This window comes from Lissotriton vulgaris, chromosome 10, assembly GCF_964263255.1.
Source record: "Lissotriton vulgaris chromosome 10, aLisVul1.2, whole genome shotgun sequence".
Classification (NCBI taxonomy): Eukaryota; Metazoa; Chordata; class Amphibia; order Caudata; family Salamandridae; genus Lissotriton; species Lissotriton vulgaris.
In genome coordinates this window covers 473,451,625-473,474,139 of record NC_141698.1, presented here as the reverse complement: position 1 = coordinate 473,474,139, position 22,515 = coordinate 473,451,625, and the positions used below count along the sequence as shown (strand labels likewise).

At 41.2% G+C, this 22,515-nt stretch overlaps 1 protein-coding gene across 1 annotated transcript in view; it reads right to left on the bottom strand.

The window, feature by feature from the left end:
* Positions 1 to 22,515, bottom strand: part of LOC147685423 (syntaxin-binding protein 4-like) — a 986,001-nt gene that overhangs the window by 707,983 nt on the left and 255,503 nt on the right. The gene's annotated exons all lie outside the window — the stretch shown is intronic.

Here is a 22,515-nt window from a genome sequence, read left to right as displayed (position 1 = left end):
TAACAGAGACCACTCTTCTGAAACACGAGGCTGGATAATTGCCTCTAAAGGTTCCTAACAGAGACCACTCTTCAGAAACACGTGGCTGGATAATTGCCTCCGAAGATTTCTAACAGAGACACAAGGCTGGATAATTGCCTATGAAGGTTCCTAACAGAGACCACTCTTCAGAAACACGAGGCTGGATAATTGCCTCCATAGGTTCCTAACGGAGACCACTCTTCAGAAACACGAGGCTGGATAATTGTCTCCGAAGGTTTCTAACAAAGACACAAGTCTGGATAATTGCCTCTGAAGGTTTCTAACAGAGCCCAGTCTTCAGAAACATGAGGCTGCATGAGGCTGGATAATTGCCTCCGAAGGATTCTAATGAAGACCACTCAACAGAAACACGAGGCTGGATAATTGCCTCTGAAGGTTCCTAACCGAGGCCACTCTTCAGAAACACGAGGCTGGATAATTGCCTTCGAAGGTTTCTAACAAAGACACCAATCTGGATAATTGCCTCTGAAGGTTTCTAACAGAGACAAAAGTCTGGATAATTGCCTCTGAAGGTTTCTAACAGAGACACAAGGCTGGAGAATTGCCTCCGAAGGTTCCTAGTGGAGACCACTCTTCTGAAACACGAGGCTGGATAATTGCCTCCGAAGGTTTCTAACAGAGACCACGCTTCAGAAACACAAGGCTGGATAATGGCCTCCGAAGGTTTCTAACAGAGACCACTCTTAAGAAACACGAGGCTGTATAATTGCCTCCGAAGGTTTCTAACAGAGACACAAGTCTGGATAATTGCCTCTGAAGGTTTCTAACAGAGACACAAGGCTGGATAATTGCCTCCGAAGGTTCCTAACAGAGACCACTGTTCAGAAACACTAGGCTGGATAATTGGCTCCAAAGGTTTCTAACGGAGACCACTCTTCAGAAACAAGAGGCTGGATAATTGCCTCCGAAGGTTTCTAACAGAGACACAAGTCTGGATAATTGCCTCTGAAGTTTTCTAACAGAGACCCAAGGCTGGATAATTGCCTCTGAAGGTTCCTAACATAGACCACCCTTCAGAAACACGAGGCTGGATAATTGCCCCCGAAGGTTCCTAACGGAGACCACTTTTCTGAAACACGAGGCTGGATAATTGTCTCAGAAGGTTTCTAACAAAGACACAAGTCTGGATAATTGCCTCTGAAGGTTTCTAACAGAGACACAGGGCTGGATAATTGCCTCCGAAGGCTCCTATCAGAGCCTACTCTTCAGAAACATGAGGCTGGAAAATTGCCTCTGAAGGTTCCTAACAGAGACCACTCTTCAGAAACACGAGGCTGGATAATTGCCTTCGAAGGTTTCTAACAAAGACACCAGTCTGGATAATTGCCTCTGAAGGTTTCTAACAGAGACAAAAGTCTGGATAATTGCCTCTGAAGGTTTCTAACAGAGACATAAGGCTGGAGACTTGCCTCCGAAGGTTCTTAACGGAGACCATTCATCAGAAACACGAGGCTGGATAATTGCCTCCGAAGGTTTCTAACAGAGACCACGCTTCAGAAAACTAGGCTGGATTATTGCCTCCAAGGTTTCTAACAGAGGCCACTCTTAAGAAACACGAGGCTGGATAATTGCCTCCGAAGGTTTCTAACGGAGACACAAGTCTGGATAATTGCCTCTGAAGGTTTCTAACAGAGACACAAGGCTGGATAATTGCCTCCGAAGGTTCCTAACAGAGACCACTCTTCAGAAACAAGAGGCTGGATAATTGACTCTGAAGGTTCCTAACAGAGACCACTCTTCAGAAACACGAGGCTGGATAATTGCCTCTGAAGGTTTCTAACAGAGACACAAGGCTGGATAATTGGCTCCAAAGGTTTCTAACGGAGACCACTCTTCAGAAACAAGAGGCTGGATAATTGACTCTGAAGGTTCCTAACAGAGACCACTCTTCTGAAACACGAGGCTGGATAATTGCCTCCGAAGGTTTCTAACAGAGACCACACTTCAGAAACACAAGGCTGGATAATTGCCTCCGAAGGTTTCCAACAGAGACCACTCTTAAGAAACACGAGGCTGGATAATTGCCTGCGAAGGTTTCTAACAGAGACACAAGTCTGGATAATTGCCACCGAAGGTTTCTAACAGAGACACAAGTCTGAATAATTGCCTCTGAAGGTTTCTAACAGAGACACAAGGCTGGATAATTGGCTCTGAAGGTTCCTAACAGGGACCACTCTTCAGAAACACGAGGCTGGATAATTGTCTCCAAAGGCTTCTAACAAAGACACAAGTCTGGATAATTGCCTCTGAAGGTTTCTAGCAGAGACACAGGGCTGGATAATTGCCTCCAAAGGTTCCTAACCGAGCCCACTCTTCAGAAACATGAGGCTGGGGGGGCGTGGCTTGGACGCCGGAGAAATAGCGGCGTAACTTTTTCCTCCTCCATGCGGCCGTAATTAAGTGTGCCGAAAGAGCTGCAATCCGACTCCACTCTTGGCCAAGAACGAGTGCCTGCCTGTCGGAGCATTAGAACCAGCGATGAGGGAAGTCTGAGGCAAATTCGTCCAAGGAAACGGGTATAAATTGCCGTTGTACCCTGACCGGAGGAATCTGCGCTGCACTGCGGAGCCCGCCTCCGGGAAACGTCCACGCGATCTCCCGAAGCTCCGGCCGAACCACAACGCACTGAAGGGAATGCCCACACAAGCGGAAACACTGCTACGGACCGGCGAGCTGCAACACCTGTACCGTGAGTAGACAGACCTCACAGATGAGGCGCTGATAAATGTGCATTTGTGTGGAAATCGGCGCGAGGAATTACAATCGAAAATGGCGGCTCCCTCGCACGGCTAACACCGCGCTTGAATTACCCTGCACCCTGATCACTGTGTCCATGCACGTTTCCCGAGCATAACGCTGCAATCAATTACACAGTTGTAAATGCTCATAGAGACTGGACTGTGTTTGAATAACAGAACTGCATTGTATTGTTGAAATAACAGAACTGTATTGAACTGCTGGCTGGAATAATTACGAGGCTTTACTGGGACAATTAAAAGGGTCTACTGAGCCACTCACATTACGGCTTTGAGACTCTGTGACCTGTAACACCTCTGTGTAGATAAACACTGTAATGCTGTGAATAGTGCTGGTTGAACCTCTATAGCAGCTATTTGCATCTGATATTTACAAGGAGTAACACGCCACGTACAAAATGGCGGCTAATGTAAATGAGTGTACATGGGGCGGTCTGCTACTACCATGCTGGTGATATATGCATACTCCTCATTAATAAATCGCTATTCACTACTCACAACCACCAGAATAAACCGGGAGAGGATATAAGGTGCTGCCCTGCACTGTCTTAAAGCAATTCAGTCTTAGTGGTGTGAGGGTGGTGAGGTTGGTGATCATCAAATCATTACCAGGACAGATACAAATCGACAACTGCGTCCTAGGTGAGCTCTGTGACGTGCAGTGATAACCGACGGCTAAACTAAGCCAAATTGCAGTAAACAAATTAACAATGGGCGATAAGGAAAATGGTAAAAATTCAAAGCGCCTGAAATCTGACCCACCAACGCCAGTCAAAGGAAATAAGGTAATGGCAGAAGCTGTGGACACAATACTGAGCAGACTGGAAGAAGTCAGGGACTTAGCCAAATCCACCAAAGAGGATGTTGCTGCAATCCGCCAGGACATCAAAGTCATTAATACGAGAATAACGGAGTCCGAGAGCAGGATAAGTAAATTGGAAGACCTTGAGAATAAAACATGTGGAGCCATCAAGAATCTCTCCTTGTGTTCGGACCATCTTGTGAGGAAAGTTGCGGAATTGGAGGATAGAAACAGAAGGGGGAACCTGAGAATTTTTGGCATGCCAGAGAAATCAGAGGAATCCCATGGCTCTTGCATACCCTTCCTTGAGCAGTGGTTAACGCAGGCCACAAATCTAACCTTCACTCAACCACTGGAGTTCGATAGAGCTCATAGAGTACCGGGACGAATTTCCAAAGAGCAGAAGGGTCCGAGAGCGATTGTATGCAAACCACTAAGATACCAACACACAGAGAAAATACTCACCTTCGTCCGCAAGCATAACCATGTGCTATGGAAAGGCCACAAAATCTTCATCTCACAGGACTTTAGTAAGGAGACTATGGACATCAGGAAAGCGTTCCTTGCATTAAGACGACAGCTGAAGACACTTGGCTACATGTACGGCTTTATAGGTCCGACAAAGTTTAAAGTAACAATACAAGGCGTGACTCATGTGTTCTCTGACCCGCGAAAACTGCGACAACACCTCTCCGGCCAGGGAGATGGCAACATGGAGGTCTCCCCCCTCAACTCAACAGGGAGCCTCTTCATCCGGCCTAGGATGAGTTTCTTATGTCTAACAGTGCTGTTAATCTACTGCTCCTAACTCCGCATAATGCACCTACTCTGGCCAAAACTGAGTAAGACTGTCTTTGGCTGAATGTGGTACATGGTTACTTGTCACAAATAGATTTGTTCATTGGTCGTTTAAAATATGCCCAGTCGAAGACCTATTATGTTCTGTTCTGCTCTGCGAGTTTCTTGTGCACTCTTGTGCACCCTCTTGTCTAGGATACCACAATAATACTCCTATGCCTTAAAATAATGCATTACGCTATAGCCTTACTATGTGGGGCTTAAACTGTTATTCTGGTGTGCTTAGTTCCCACATACACAATTAATGTGATGGAGTTCAATGTTACGGCATTGCTGTTTCTCGATGCCTTCATACCTGTTTCACTTTTTCAATAATCTGGGGTTGCAGCCCCAAGGACTAATAGTTATGAATAGGCTGGACGGAGGCGGTCTCGAGGTCGTCATTCCCGAGTCGCCATGTTTCTTTTCTACTATTGGGGAGGGAGGAGGGTGGGGGAGGTTGGTAGGGGGGAGGGGTGGGTTTGATTTCACATTTTGCACTTTGTTCTGTTTTGTTTTTTCTACTCTGCATCACATCTTGCATCCTACTTTGCATCCACCGCATTACACTGCATTCTGAAGCTTGCATTCTATCCTTCAACTTCCTGCATATTGTGCATATAGTGCTAGCCCTGCAGTCAATACAAGATATGCTACTGCCGATACTGACAAATGTCTAATGCTCTCTTTACGGTCTAAGTCCTATGCATATCAATGTGTTATGAGACAATATCAGACCTTATATAATTGATGGCTCCTGTTATAGATACTCCAATAGGGACAACCACTATAGCCAACCTGAAAATATTGTCCTTGAATGTGAAAGGTCTTAACCAACCAGTTAAACGCCAGAAGATACTTGATTATTTACGTAGGCAACGTGGAGACATAGCCCTGTTGCAGGAGACTAAATTGGACACGAAGCAATTTCGTACACTACGCAACAAACACTACACTGAGGTAATAGGCTCTGAAGCAATTTCTAAGAAAAATGGGGTGGTGATGCTCATAGCAAAATCTGCAAACGTGGAGGTGATCTCCTCCACAACAGACACGAAGGGCAGATGGGTTTCAGCGAAACTACTCAAAGATGATACTGAATTCTTCATCACAACAATATATGCCCCTAATGCACACGACCCGTCTTTCTGGTTGGGCCTCACGAAACAGATCAACTCCATTCCAGACACGGCAGTTCATGTCCTGGCAGGCGACTTCAATCTTCCGTTTGACCCGATAATAGATAGAGACTCCAAATGTGTCTTTCGCCCAGGTAAGGCCCACAAGGCGTTCATGACACTATGCAGTAGATTTCATATGATAGACACATGGCGATTGTTACATCCTGATGGTAGAGACTATTCTTTTTATTCCCCACCTCATGACTCATTTTCGAGAATTGACTACATTCTCATATCTAAAAACGCGGTGGCCAGAGTTGAGGACTCGGACATTGCTCCCAGATTAGTCTCTGATCATTCCTGCATTTCTCTCACACTATCTAATGTTAAGCCAACTACTCATCAGTCCATGTGGAGATTTAATGACACAATTCTCAACGACACAAAACAAAGAAACCATTGACAACGCCATTACAGATTTATTATTGACAAACAAAAAAGGGGACACTTCAGACACCATTCGGTGGGAGGCGCTAAAATCCACCATACGGGGATTAATTATAAATATTTCCACTGCAATTAACAAGAACCGCACCGCCGCCTTGCTAAAATTAGAAGAAGACATCTCACAACTCCAGCGCAAATACCTGCATGATAGAAACCCTGAGACTCTAACTGAACTGTCCAACCGTAAATACACCTATAACAAACTTATAAGTGAGAAGGCAGGCATCTGGCTAGATAGGAGGAAACGTTTTAAAATGTGTGAACAAAGCAGGGAAACGGCTTGCGGCATATCTCAAATTTAAAATCCAAAAAAATGCCATTACTTCTCTGATAGATGAGAATGGCACTCCTAGCTCTGATCCCAATAAAATCGCAAACATCTTCAAAGGATTCTATGAGAGACTTTATGCCAGAAACATACACGTTGACAGAGAAAAAATGGAGATGTATCTCTCAAATTGTACACTTCCAACACTTACGCCCATAGAAAAGGACTCCCTAAACGAACCGCTATCTGAATCAGAGGTTATTACCGCGATCAAATCCCTCAAAAAGGGGAAAGCCCCTGGCCCAGATGGCTATACAGCACCATTTTATAAGACCTTTGCTCATGTTCTTGCAACTCCACTATTAGAGGTCTTTCTGGAAATTAGTGCCACGGGAGAGGTTAAAGGCACCATGGCCGAAGCAGTAATTGCAGTAATACCCAAAGAGGGCAAGGACTCTAAACTCCCTAAAAACTACAGGCCCATTTCGCTGATAAACTTAGATTGCAAGCTCCTGGCCTCGATTCTAGCTAGACGCATCCAGAAGGTTTTGCCGTCCTTAATACATCCATCGCAAGCGGGATTCCTGAAAAACAGGTTGTCGAGTGATAACACTAGAATTCTGGCTCACGTTATTGAAAAGGCGAGGCTTTTATCCACACCCACTGTGGCGATTACACTAGACGCTGAGAAAGCGTTCGACAAAGTGGACTGGACATACCTGAACGCGGTATTACATAAATTCGACCTGGGTCCCCTATTTACTAAATTAGTCATGTCCCTTTATGCCTGTCCCTCCGCTAGAGTGAGAGCTGGTGGCGCTTTTTCCTCCCCTTTTAACCTGGAGCAAGGTACTAGGCAAGGTTGCCCCTTGTCCCCGTCCTTGTTCCTTCTGGCAATCGAACCCTTCCTGTACTATATAAGGGAAAACCCTGACATTGCTGGGATTCCATTCACAGACTGCACAATCAAACTCACGGCCTACGCCGATGATGTACTGGTCCTGAGTGAGAAGGCTGATAAAGCTATACCCATCTTGCTCACTACAATTGAAGAATTTTCGTGTGTATCTGGATACTCCCTGAACAAAGATAAAACAGAAGTGAAATTACTAAACAACCTGAGTAACAAAAATATATTGGGTGACTTCGGACTTACCTGGCAGCCGAAAAGTTTTAAATATTTAGGTATGGAATTTGAGAGGGATTTGATTACCACCTTGAAAATCAATGAAGATATACTCTATAAGAAAATACAAAAACTGTTAGATAGTTGGTCGCCGAAATTCCTCTCATGGTGGGGTAGAGCAGAGACGTTAAAGATGATGATTAGCCCCCTGGTTAACTATATCGCATGCATGCTCCCCATGACCTTCACAGAGGATTTCCTGCATAAAATAGAGAAGACATTCACGGACTTCCTGTGGAAAGGGAAGAAACCGAGAATTGCCATAAAAAAATTACAACTTCCAAAACTAAAAGGCGGTATAGGTTTACCCAACTTCAGAAATTACCAAGCGGCCTTTCTCTGCAAGCAGGGCGCTTCCTGGTTTGCTGAAGACCCTAAATATACGCCTCTATGGATTGATATTGAGAAATCCATTATAGGCAAGGCCCCGCTTTCTGCAGTACTTACAATGGACCTTTCACACCTTACGCACTCTAAATACATCATGCTCAATACCAAGAGAGCACTTTTGCGATTAGATCAGACCCACAAGACTGGTCTGCAATTCCACAAATCAACCTCTGCATCCTTGTGGCGCAACCCATTGATTAAGATTAACGGCTCGCCCCCCATATGGGACCACTGGTCTGATAACGGTATTAACGTGATCTCAGATCTCTATGAGAATAATATGCCATTGCCCTTCTCGACTTTACAAGCTAGGCACTCCCTATTACCGATAGACTTCTACGCTTTCCTGAAGATAAAATCGGCTCTGTCCACACGAACTTTCAAGCCAGCGACACCGTGGCTAACGTCTATGCTTCCGCACTTCCAATCCTCCAGACATTTCGTCTCAAAAATATATAAACTACTTGCACCATCACCTAACAAATCAATGAGGCGTAATGAGTTCAAATGGGAGGCAGAAGCAAACAACACTGGTATAGACATAGACTGGACCAGGATACATGCATCGGCACTCACACACAAGGTTTCACCGATACTGTCGCAGACGAATGTCTGACATAATATCGACAGACAGAATATCGAAATACAAAAATATCGGAACAAAAATATCGACATCAAACATATCGGAATCATATCTTCATAAAGGTAAGTACAAAAATATCGAAAAAATAATATCGTAGTACAAAAATATCGGAATTAAAAATATCGTTTTTTTAAATGTATTAATAATAATGTAAAAATAATTTTAAAATACATATAATTTTACAAATATTAAATAAAAATATTAAAACAAAATTAAAACTAATACATACACATTTAAAATAAATAAAACACTTAATAATTTCATGCAATTTAATTTTTTTTAATGTTATTAAATTGATGTAATGTAATTTTTTTTTGTTTTTACCCTGTACGCCTGTACCCCAAAAACCCAAAACTGACCCTGAACCCTAAAAATATCCCTGTACCCCAAAAACCCAAAACTGACCCTGAACCCTAAAAATACCCCTTTACCCAAAAACTAAAAACTGACCCTGAACCCTAAACATACCCCTTTACCCAAAAACTGAAAACTGACCCTGAACCCTAAAAATACCCCTTTACCCAAAAACTGAAAACTGACCCTGAACCCTAAAAATACCCCTTTACCCAAAAACTGAAAACTGACCCTGAACCCTAAAAATACCCCTTTACCCAAAAACTGAAAACTGACCCAGAACCCTAAACATACCCCTTTACCCAAAAACTGAAAACTGACCCTGAACCCTAAAAATACCCCTTTACCCAAGAACTGAAAACTGACCCTGAACCCTAAAAATACCCCTTTACCCAAGAACTGAAAACTGACCCTGAACCCTAAAAATACCCCTTTACCCAAAAACTGAAAACTGACCCTGAACCCTAAAAATACCCCTTTACCCAAGAACTGAAAACTGACCCTGAACCCTAAAAATACCCCTTTACCCAAAAACTGAAAACTGACCCTGAACCCTAAAAATACTCCTTTACCCAAAATTAATTAATATTATTTAATTACCAATTAATTATTAATTAACAATAACAATAAAGTAAATATATTAGCACATTAGCTGTAATTAATTTAATTTAATAATTAATATTATTTTTCCCAATTAATTAATTAGGAATAACAAATAATTATATATAAAAATATTACTATAATTAATGTAATTAACTAATTAATATTAATTAATTACCAACGAATTAATTATTAAAAATATGTACAAAATTATATTAATTATCTAATTATTATAAATTAATTACCAATTAATTATTAATTAAAATATGTACGAACATATAATAATTAATTAATTATTATTAAATTACTTCCCACCCTATTCCCCTATAAACCCATAACCCGCTACAGAACATATTTATCAATTAATCAATTAATTAAAATTAATTAAAAATTAATTCTCAATTAATTAATTAATAATTCCTACTAATTATTAATTAATTTAACATAATTAAATTACTTCCCACCCTATTCCCCTATAAACCCACAACCCGCTACAGTAGTAAAAGACAAAATGTAATTAAATTACATTAAAAATAAATAATAAAACATATTAAATACAATATAATATACACTAAATTTATTAAAAAATTGATATTAGTAACATCAAAGTTATTTATTTCGATATTATTGACATCGATATTTAAAACTTCGATATTACTGATATCATACTAATATCGATATTAAGACTGTCGATATTACTTACCTTCGATATTTTGTCCCATCGATATTTAAACTTCGATATTATTGTATATCGATATTTTGTCTGTGTACCGTCGCAGACTAAGTACATGATACTCAACAGGACATTCTGGACCCCACAGAGACTACATAAGGCTGGCCTACGAGATACACCTACATGCTGGAACTGCTCTTCGGATGTTGGTGATCTCCCATACATGTTATTTAACTGCCCCTTGCTTCACACGTATTGGACCAAGATATTTGATTATATTGGACACATATTTGACATACATCCCACAAGGGAATTCACCTATATTATCCTGGGAGCCATAGACCCGACACTAAAAGGAGACCATGACCGCCAGCTTCTAGACCTCTTACTAACACTGGCGTGCAAGGTGATCCTATGCAACTGGAAAGCAGCGATAGAGGTCTCTTTCAATGCCTGGAGGGAATGGCTGTCCTGGATCAGGGGCACTGACAACCCTGCTCTACACACATCACCTTGGCAGGTCAGCAACAACATGTTGTGGTCCTCCTTAGACCAGGCTTCCTCCTCCTTCACCTTCGACCCACCATAAGGTACTGTCCAACAAACTTAATACTTAGTTATTCCATGGGGTAACTTCAGCACAGAATGAGCATAATAACCAGAGACGTAATGTGCAAGGATGACGAGGTACTGCATGACATTTCATGCCTAGCTATAGATGGAAGGCTTCTACGGAATTGCATACAATATTAATATTGCGATGCTGATTGTTTATTGTTTTCTAAATTGTTATCACTTCTTTTTTAGAACGGTACAGTGATTATTGTCTTATTTGGTATGATTTTATACTTTATTCTTTACTCTTTATTCTTTATTCATTTATCATTTTATATGTTTTGACCCATGACTGATTTCGGCACCACTCCAACATGTTTGTATGAATAACGATGCTTTATTGTTGCCCTCAATTTTGTTTTTGCTTAATAAAAAAGATTTGAACACAAAAAAAGAAACATGAGGCTGCATGAGGCTAGATAATTGCCTCCGAAGTCTTTTAATGGAGACCACTCAACAGAAACACGAGGCTGGATAATTGCCTCTGAAGGTTCCTCACAGAGACCACTCTTCAGAAACACGAAGCTGGATAATTGCCTTCGAAGGTTTCTAACAAAGACACCAGTCTGGATAATTGCTTCTGAAGGTTTCTAACAGAGACAAAAGTCTGGATAATTGCCTCTGAAGGTTTCTAACAGAGACATAAGGCTGGAGACTTGCCTCCGAAGGTTCCTAACGGAGACCACTCATCAGAAACACGAGGCTGGATAATTGCCTCCGAAGGTTTTCAACAGAGACCACGTTTCAGAAACACAAGGCTGGATAATAGCCTCCGAAGGTTTCTAACAGAGACCACTCTTAAGAAACACGAGGCTGGATAATTGCCTCCGAAGGTTTCTAACGGAGACACAAGTCTGGATAATTGCCTCTGAAGGTTTCTAACAGAAACACAAGGCTGGATAATTGCCTCCGAAGGTTCCTAACAGAGACCACTCTTCAGAAAAACGAGGCTGGATAATTGGCTCCAAAGGTTTCTAACGGAGACCACTCTTCAGAAACAAGAGGCTGGATAATTGACTCTGAAGGTTCCTAACAGAGACCACTCTTCAGAAAAACCAGGCTGGATAATTGCCTCCGAAGGTTCCTAACAGAGACCACTCTTCTGAAACACGAGGCTGGATAATTGCCTCCGAAGGTTTCTAACAGAGACCACACTTCAGAAACACAAGGCTGGATAATTGCCTCCGAAGGTTTCCAATAGAGACCACTCTTAAGAAACACGAGGCTGTATAATTGCCTCCGAAGGTTTCTAACAGAGACACAAGTCTGGATAATTGCCACCGAAGGTTTCTAACAGAGACACAAGTCTGAATAATTGCCTCTGAAGGTTTCTACCAGAGACACAAGGCTGGATAATTGCCTCCGAAGGTTCCTAACAGAGACCACTCTTCAGAAATACGAGGCTGGATACTTGGCTCCAAAGGTTTCTAACGGAGACCACTCTTCAGAAACAAGAGGCTGGATAATTGCCTCAGAAGGTTTCTAACAGAGACACAAGTCTGGATAATTGCCTCTGAAGGTTTCTAACAGAGACCCAAGGCTGGATAATTGCCTCTGAAGGTTCCTAACAGAGACCACTCTTCAGAAACACCAGGCTGGATAATTGCCTTAGAGAGTTCCTAACGGAGACCACTATTCAGAATCACGAGGCTGGATAACTGCCTCCGAAGGTTCCTAACAGAGACCACTCTTCAGAAACACAAGGCTGTATAATTGCCTCCGTAGGTTCCTAACGGAGACCACTCTTCTGAGACACAAGGCTGAAAAATTGCCTACCAAGGTTCCTAACAGAGACCACTCTTCAGAAACACGAGGCTGGATGGATATTTGCCTCCGAAGGTTCCTAACGGAGACCACTCATCAGAAACACGAGGCTGTATAATTGCCTCCGAAGGTTCCTAAAGGAGACCACTCTTCTGAAATACGAGGCTGGATAATTGCCTCCGAAGGTTTCTAACAGTGACCACTCTTCTGAAACAGGAAGCTGGATAATTGCCTCAGAAGGTTTCTAACGGAGACCACACTTCAGAAACACGAGGCTGGATAATTGCTTCCGAAGGTTTCTAAAAGAGACCACTCTTCAGAAACACGAGGCTGGATAATGGCCTCCGAAGGTTTCTAACAGAGACACATGTCTGGATAATTGCCTCTGAAGGTTTCTAACAGAGACACAAGGCTGGATAATTGCCTCTGAAGGTTCCTAACAGAGACCACTCTTCAGAAACACGAGGCTGGATAATTCCCTCCAAAGGTTCCTAACGGAGACCACTCTTCAGAAACACGAGGCTGGATAATTGTTTCCGAAGGTTTCTAACAAGGACACAGTCTGGATAATTGCCTCTGAAGGTTTCTAACAGAGACACAAGACTGGATAATTGTCTCTGAAGGTTCCTAAAAGAGCCCACTCTTCAGAAACATGAGGCTGCATGAGGCTGGATAATTGCATCCGAAGGTTTCTGATGGAGACCACTCAACAGAAACGCGAGGCTGAATAATTGCCTCTGAAGGTTCCTAACAGAGACCACTCTTCAGAAACACGAGGCTGGATAATTGCCTTCGAAGGTTTCTAACAAAGACACCTGTCTGGATAATTGACTCTGAAGGTTTCTAACAGAGACACAAGGCTGGAGAATTGCCTCCGAAGGTTCCTAACAGAGACACAAATCAGAATAATTGCCTCTGAAGGTTTCTAACAGAGACACAAGGCTGAATAATTGCCTCCAAAGGTTCCTAACAGAGACAACTCTTCAGAAACACGAGGCTGGATAATTGCCTCCGAAGGTTTCTAACAGAGACACAAGTCAGAATAATTGCCTCTGAAGGTTTCTAACAGAGACACAAGGCTGAATAATTGCCTCCAAAGGTTCCTAACAGAGACAACTCTTCAGAATCACAAGGATGGTAAATTGCCTCGGAAGGTTCCTAACGGAGTCTACTCTTCAGAAACACGAGGCTGGATAATTGCCTCTGAAGGTTTCTAACAGAGACACAAGTCTGTATAATTGCCTCTGAAGGTTATTAACAGAGACACAAGGCTGGATAATTGCCTCTGAAGGTTCATAACAGAGCCCACTCTTCAGAAACACGAGGCTGCACGAGGCTGAATAATTGCCTCTGAAGGTTTCTAACAGAGACCACTCTACAGAAACACGAGGCTGGATAATTGCCTTCAAATGTTCCTAACAGAGACCACACTTCAGAAACACAAGGCTGGATAATTGCCTCCGAAGGTTCCTAACAGAGACTACTCTTCAGAAACACGAGGCTGGATAATTACCTACGAAGGTTCCTAACGGAGACCACTCTTCAGAAATACTAGGCTGGATAATTGCCACCAACAATTTCCAATAAAGTAAAAATTGTTGCAGCGTGATTAGTGCCTCCCAATTTTCACAGCTTGAGGCCCAAAAATTAAAACAAAGTTCCAGCAAACTTGAAACAGACAATCTGCAATTGCATTTTTTTGTTAATTGAGCCGACTTTTACTGCAGGTACAAATCATCATAGAATATAGAATTCCCTGTTAAACACATTTAAAGGATAACATGAGAACATAACAAGCACCAAAAAGCTGCGATCATTCAGGCACCTGCCTCTCTAGCGCACAGAAACACCACATCCAAGCTACAGCCTATTACCTTCGCTTACAGAAACTTGGAACACTGAAAACACTTTACCACCTAGCCACCACCCCCTCGCAAAATGTGTGCTACTGACCCTGGGGCTACCCATGCAATGGCAGGGCTTACACATACCTCCAGCCCTTATAAGAAGTGAAAAAGCAAGTTATGTTTACTTACCTATGAAGGAAATCACAATGCAGACACCCAACAAATAGTTTTTAGGGAAGGGATAACTGTCTCCTAAAGTGCATTAAAAACAGATCTATGTTATCTCCTAACTGAAATACATATATTCTGTGCATACAGCGCTTTTGGGTCTATTTGTGTAAAAGATCTTCCACAGATGACTGTTTTCTTGAACCCTGGGTGCCTGAGTGAAAGATCTGAGCTTGTGTTGGTGTGCAATGTTTGATTGATAGTCCTTTCACCCTGATCTCAGGTAGTGTCACATTCTAAACCACCAAATACAAGTTCTTGTATTCTCAAATACTAAAAGTCTTAACAGTAACAATCAACAAAGGATTGATCACAAGACACAATTAAGATAATATTCGTAGACAATACAACAGATATTGAAAATGTTAACTTACAACTATATCATCTGTTCCAAAGCCACTAGATGTTAATGCAGCATCCTGCGTGCTCGCTGCAGAATGTTGCCTCATCCATATCCACAGATAGGTTTTCTTGTTTTGTACCATTCAATATAATTTTTTTTAGAAGCAATGTAGGAAAAGACGTTCAGAATGGCCACTAGTTGTCACTGCTGGATCTGTGTTTGTGCTTCTTCCTGAATCTTTGCCAGTGTCACGTTCGGTCTCAATGCTTGGGATTAGTGCAGTGCTGGTGTGCCTACTAATGCCACATTCTGAATGACCAACACATGCAAATGTAAAACCAAGTTAAACCATAACTATTGAGATACTAATCTCTATAACATACAGGAAGATTCTTAACTCTGACACTGCGCCTCAGAACAGGAAGGTTGTCCTCTTCTGAACTACTTTGATCACGAATAACCCTTTCCAAGTTATTCTGGTTTCTTGCAAACCTAACCTTATCTTTCATCAATGAACACATATTCCACCACTGTCCATTCACCAGTTTCACAGAACTACCCTTCACCTTGATCATTCTAAAAGAAGGACCAAACTTAGGCAAACCATTCTTCACATGGAATGGTTTCTTCACTCGAACATAGTCACCCAAAAAATCTCCACATCCTTCACTTTTTTTGTGGAATCGAAATAGTCTTTCTGTTTGCACTGAGTCATTCTCACACAACTTCTTACACAAACATCAGACCATTGTTTTCCCTTCACCCACTTGCTCATCCAACCAGGGCTAAAAGTGGTCATAGGTCTCCTGCCACGTAACAATTCAAACAGTGATACTCCAGTGGTGGAATGGGGAGTAGTCCGATAGAACCACAACATAAATGTATGTGTCTTGTAAAGCGCACTGCTGCCCTGAGGCATCGTGGCGCTGTAGACCGCTGGGGAAAATGTCCAAAACTCTGTTCATACGCTCAACTAAACCATTTGTCTGAGGATGGTACAGAGAGCTTTTTAAATGTTTGACTCCACCAGCCTTCAGAAAATCTTCTACATCAGAAGCAACAAATTGAGTACCATTATCCGTCACTAAAAATTCAGGATAAACTTCTTTCATAAAAATGTAATTGAGGAATTCAATCACTGCCTTAAAGTTCACTTCTCACACAAACCTGACCTCTGGCCATTTGGAGTAATAATCCATCATGACCAACGCAAATTTAAATGAAGGATCAAGAGCATTAAAAGGAGCCACAATATTGAGTCCCATTTAACCCATAGTGCAGATGGTAAATCAACTGGGGAAAGAGGAGGAGTGCGTAATTTAGCTGTTTTGTCACAACTTGAACAGATAACACAAGACTTTACAACTTCATCTACCTCTCTGTCCATAGAAGGCCACCAAAAGGAAAGACAAACTCTTCTCTTTGTCATAGTAGCTCCCAAATGCCCTTCATGAGCACGCTTGATCAAGTCTAACCTTAAGCTAAGAGGAGGAACCAACTTGTCCCCACGCATCACCAAACCATCCTCAATTATTAACTCATCTGCAACCTGAAGATAAGTTTTGTACTTAAAATTTAGATTCCTCTCCTTAGGCAACCATTTTCAATAAATGACATCACCAAATCCAAAGATACATCATTATTAAGGGCATGGTGCCAATGGCTTTTTGAAACTGCACACAACTGTGGGAGATCCACTGCAGCAACTATAAACTCTTCTTTATCATCTTCACTCGTGACAGATTCACTTTCTATAATGGTAGAGGAATGTGAGAGGAAATCAGCACACCCATTTTTTCCCCCAGGAATGTATTCTGCACAATAATCAAATTGGAGAAGCTTCGAAGACAAGTGTGCTATTCTGGGAGTGAAACTTCTAGAATTTTTGACACTGAGGATAAAAACTAAAGGTTTGTGGTCAGTACGGAGATGAGATTTCCGCCACCAAATGAAATTTCTAAATGCCATTACCGCCCACCAGCAGGCCAGTAATTCTTTCTCAATCACAGAATCACTTTTTCCCAAACAGATAACACTCTTGATGCAAAACCAATAGTTCTCAATACACCATCTTTTTCTTGACCCAACACAGCACACACACCAGCACTGCTGACATCCACCTTAAGGGTACAAGTGAGAGAGGGATCATAATGCTTTAAAAATGTTGGAGAAACCAACAGTTTCTTCACCCACACTAAAACTTCTTGACATTCATCATTCCAATCAAATGTAACTCCTTTCATAAGCATGCGTGATAAAGGTCTCAACTTACTTGCAAAATCTTGTGTAAAGCGAGACTAAAATTCACACAATCCTAAAAAAGATTTTAGGGGAGGTTTGTCAGATGGAGCTTTCAACTTAACAACAGAATCAACCAAACTGTTTTTTAGAAGAATGCCATTTTAATTTACAAGATGCCCTAGGTACTCAACTTCCCTGGACCTAAAAACACATTTGTCTCTCCGTAAAGCCACCCCGGATTTCTGGAATCTAGACAAAACTTCAGAAAGAATTGCATTATGAGTATTAGCATTGGGAGCAAAAATCAAAACATCATCTTGAAAAATAGATAGGCCATCAATTCCTTTTAGCATATTATTCATTAATCGCTGAAAAACTGATGTGGCTGACTCCAAACCAAAGGGCATACGAACATACTGATAGGTTCCAAAAGGAGACACAAATGCCTTAAGATGTATTGATTTGGGTGCTAACTCAACCTGATGATAGGCTGACGCTAAATCCAACTTTGTAAAAATCTTAGCATCTTTGAGACCCGCCAAAAGCTCATTGATGTTGGGCAATGGGTTAGAATCCACACAGATTTCTTTGTGAAGGCAGCGAAGGTCCACACATACTCTCAATTCGCCATATTGCTATCGGGCAACCACCAGTGGAGAAAACCAAAGTGAGGATTCAATTGGTTCAATTATGCCCTTTTCACAGAGAGAATTAAGTTCACTCTGCAAATCATGTCTTACACTACAAGGAACATTTTTCAACTTATGTTTTACAGGGATGGCACCATCTTTTACTATAATCTTGTGTTGAAAGTCTCTAATTTTTTCAAGTTCCCCGGAAAACACACTTGGAAATGTATTTGTCAAATCTTCCTAATCAGGATTATCCCTCACCACTAGAACTTGTTCAGAAGACCCAGGTCTAAGTATCATTCCAAATAATCCTTGGTGGAACCATCCCAAAATGTTCAACCCTCTTTGTGCAACATATACTTTTTCATATATCTTTCTACCCTTAAAAATTCCATAATGTCTTCAATATACCCAGAGAGATTAATCTCACGCCCTTCATTTGAAACAGCTTTACGATCTGGAGGAATAAGGGGTCTTGTAGGCAAAGTTTGGTCATATAAAACTTAAGTGATCATGGAAATACGAGCACCAGAATCAACTAAAAGTTTCAAAATCTTATCTCCAACCATGATCTCAACATATGGATCAACACACATTTCAGGATTTCCAACTACCACCCCACTGTCTTGTACAACTGAGACCATTTCACTGAGTTCTTTAGTGATAAATTATTAATCATCATTGTATCTTTTACTGTCCGCCACACATTATTTAACTATAAAAGATTGAGGAAAAGACTTGTTCTTATTCATTTGACACACTTTTGCAAAATGTCCTACTCTATTACAGATTCTAGATGTGACATTTACCATTCCCAAAATTTGATTTGTAACCACATCTAAAACAAATATTACTTTGTGAGAAAAATTAACTCTGTCTTTCAGCGGATCCAGACTTTTGTTTGTCACTTATGTTTGTGAAAGTTTTCTTTGTATTTTTTTTGTCTTTGTCCGTATTATCTTTTACTTTAACAGCAGATACTGGTTCATTACTTTTTGCATCCAGTTCCTTAGCTGAAATGTATGATGTTTCAATACTCTTTGCAACTCTTATTGTTTCTTCCAGACTGGGATTACTCAATGAAAGAAGCTTTTGCTTTCTGAATTTTTCAGAAAAATGACAAATAAATTGGTCGCGAACCAATTGGTCTGTAAAGTTTTCAAACTGACACTCTGATATCGGTCTCCTTAAAGCTCTGATGTAACTGTCTACATCCTCACTGGTATTTTGAGCATGTTAAAAAAACTTATGGCGAAGAACGACAATACTTGGTTGAACGTCAAACCTTGTTTGTAACCTTTTTACAATGTCTTGGTATTCATCTAAAATGTACTCATCAACAATCGCAGGTGGAGGAAGATGTTTCAAAATGTCCCTTCCTTCAAAACCCAAAGAACGGAGTAGTAAATATTTTCTATGTTCTCCTCTAAACCTGCTTGCACCTATTGCACCTAAGTAGGTTTCGAAACCATCAAACCATTGCCTCCATTTGATAGGTGGATCCCCTGGTGTTTCCAAAAATGGTGGTGGTGGTGTAACAGCTTGCATGGTTAACAATTAGTGCATAGAAAATGACAAAGAAAACGGATTTACAAAATGTAAAAGAGCACAGTGCCAAATTGGTTGTAAATAACCTTCTGCACAAATCAGTTTAAACTGTAAGCATTTATAAGTTGTGCTCTCTGTTCTACATATGGCTTAACAACCCTGAATTGGAAAGAATTATTTTAAATCCTCCCACCAAACTGCATTATTCAAGGTATCTAAAAGAATAACCATTTAGAGTTGTACCAAATAAACGAAGAAAATAAAATGTAAAATTTTTTTTGCTTAGCGTTGTGCCACAATTCTCTTGTTTTCTAGTTGCTTAATAGAATATTTTTTTTAATGAACTCCAATAGGATAGCTTAGCGTTGTGCCACAATTCTCTTGTTTTCTTGGTGTTTAATAGAATATTTGTTTTTTTATGAACACCAATATGATATACTGGCATTCAATGTCTCTAAACTATGCTCCACGGCTTGACGACATTCAAAGTTTCTTTCAACATACTCTGCGGCTTGCCGTTACTAAGCAACTCACTTGTTGCTAAGATATCAATGACCGTAGACTTTAATGAATTCCACAGTTTTTCTTTGAGTAGGTTCCACTTCTTTCACGTTTTCAATTACGTGCGTTCCGCAACTATTAAACAATGCAATCCCAACACTCCACGTCCTTCCTTTCATTGCGTTTCAACAGTTTCATGTAAGGTTATGTGCATTCCACAATTGTTAGACTGGGTGATCTTGCACTCGTTGGTGCAATGCAAACCCTTTATGCGTTCCACGTCTTAACTTTCATTTCTCCGATGCATTTCAGCAATGCATTTCACTAACACATGCAGCCGAACTGACCTTGCTGTTTTACACCCCGCTTCGCTCTGCTCACGTTTTCACCGTAAATCACTGTCTTGTTCCATGTCACGAACACCGACACTACTGCAGACTTCGTCGCCTTCTGGCAATAGGCAGCGTAACAACTTGTTATATGAGAATGGCAGGATACACTATATGGATTCAAGATAATGGCCCAGCAGTCTCTTCCTCGCCATCAAAAGTGTAGTGAAATGACAATCGAAACTACATACATAAAAGTTTCTTTTATTAGAAATTCTGGACCAGCAGGGCAGCAGCAGCGCAGTGGTCAACAGGTAACTCCAACTGCCGGCCCTGGAGCTCAAACTAAAACCTTGACACATAAGAGTTCCACCCGTAATAAAGGTTCTTAAACAAGCATAGATTACTCCAGTATGTCTTCCCCCAGCCCCCCAAGACCACATACAGAAATAATACAATTTAGCGCTTCATAGCACACTGTCAAGTTTCAAGTTTCAAGTTCAAATTTAATGTTTATTGCTTGATTAATTAAAATCATCACACTACCCCCTACATAAAATAAGTGAGTTTCATCTACTCAAACAGCTATAAGTGTCATATATACAAATGTACATCTGTGCTGTCTCCCATACATTTCAAATGTGTAAAAATCTGTTATTATAAAATCATTCTAAAACTATGTCTAGATCAAGTTGCAGCAAAAAGTTAAAATTATGTACCAACCAAATTAAAAGTATGGGAATATGTTACATGCAATTATGATTAAATATCATCCGCTAGCAATAAGCAGCTGTTGACTAATCTCATAAACTTGACTCCTCGGCAAGACAAGATGCATGACGAACTCTCCAGCCAACTTATCACTGCTTGTCTGCTAGAGTGAATGTTCAGGTTGATAAAAATTGCCTAAAGGTATTGTCTCCTTTGGGTTAACATGACTGGACAAGCGCACAGGAAATGGGCCAAGGTTTCCTTTTGGATTCTGCATAAGCGACAACGTTCTGAGTTAAAAACTGTCAACCAAGAAGGGGATAAATCCTTGGAGACATGCACCCCCATCCTGAACTTTAGAAAGCACATCTTCAAATAGGAACTAAAATGGGCAGATAAGTAGGCTTGTGGCTTCAAAGACTTGTATGAGTTCATGACTGTCAATCCATGCCGTCACTTTGTGAGCGCAAATTTATCTTCCAATAAAGATTTCCTTTTACTTGCGACATTCACAGTTTTATTAAAGGACGCTCGATCCATCTTGTTGTCCCATGCTGATTGGAGTTCCAAAGTGGCCAAAGATGTACTCAGGTAACTCCCCTAAGAGTTTGGGGTTTCTTGCTCGTTCTGTGACCTTACTTCGTCCCAGCAGAGTCTGTTTAGAGTGTCCACTTCGGACAACCGGAGGGTGTGGCAGAATTTAATAAAGTTGCTCATTGCCCTGTATTAGCACACTGACGTACCTAAAGGATGTGATCTGTACGGTAGGCAGGGCCACTGGAAGTATATCAGGGCAGGGCTTGTGGCGTCCAGTGTGGTAATCTTTGTTGGTGCCCCTACCCCCAGCAAACAAAAGCCTCTTTCTCGTTGGATTTACTCATTACCCCGCTCCACCAGTTTTATAGCGCTACTCATACAAGTCTAGAGTGTCAGAGCACTTTAAATCTCACATATTATACAGAGCCAATGAATCATACATGTGTAAATGAGTGTTTGGTCTGGAGAAGCACAAGCTCAGGATTTAAATTGGACCACAGAGGTTTACTTTATTAATAAGAAAGCATTTCTACCGAAATGAAACCTTTTTAGCAACATTGGGATAATGAAAGAGTGGGGAAAAACATAATGTTCTCACCAATACCATGCAGTTTGCATGGAGCCTTTGATAGCAGTTCATATTTCACTGTCCTATAAGGGTTTCTGTGACAAAAGCAGTAACCCACTGATTGTTCCACATCAAATACAGTTTGTTAATTTTCGTGATACACATTCTTTGTAGCAGGCATATTAAACCTCAGCACTACTTTACTGTGAGTTGTAACTGCCATTAGACAAAACTCCAATCTGTCTCCAATTAGAACATTATTCGCCAGAGTTATCATGACATTTTTATTGTTGTTTGAAACTGCTGGACAGGTAAAGAACTCTGCAACAGGTGCATTTTAAATGTGTGTTAATTCTAAACACAGCAGCCCCAAGGTCAGCACCATGTGAGGCTGCACCGGTTGCATGGCCCTAGAGCCGGCTTGCAGCAGGGAAGGCCCATGTTGTATGGCAGGGTTGACTAGATTATGTGG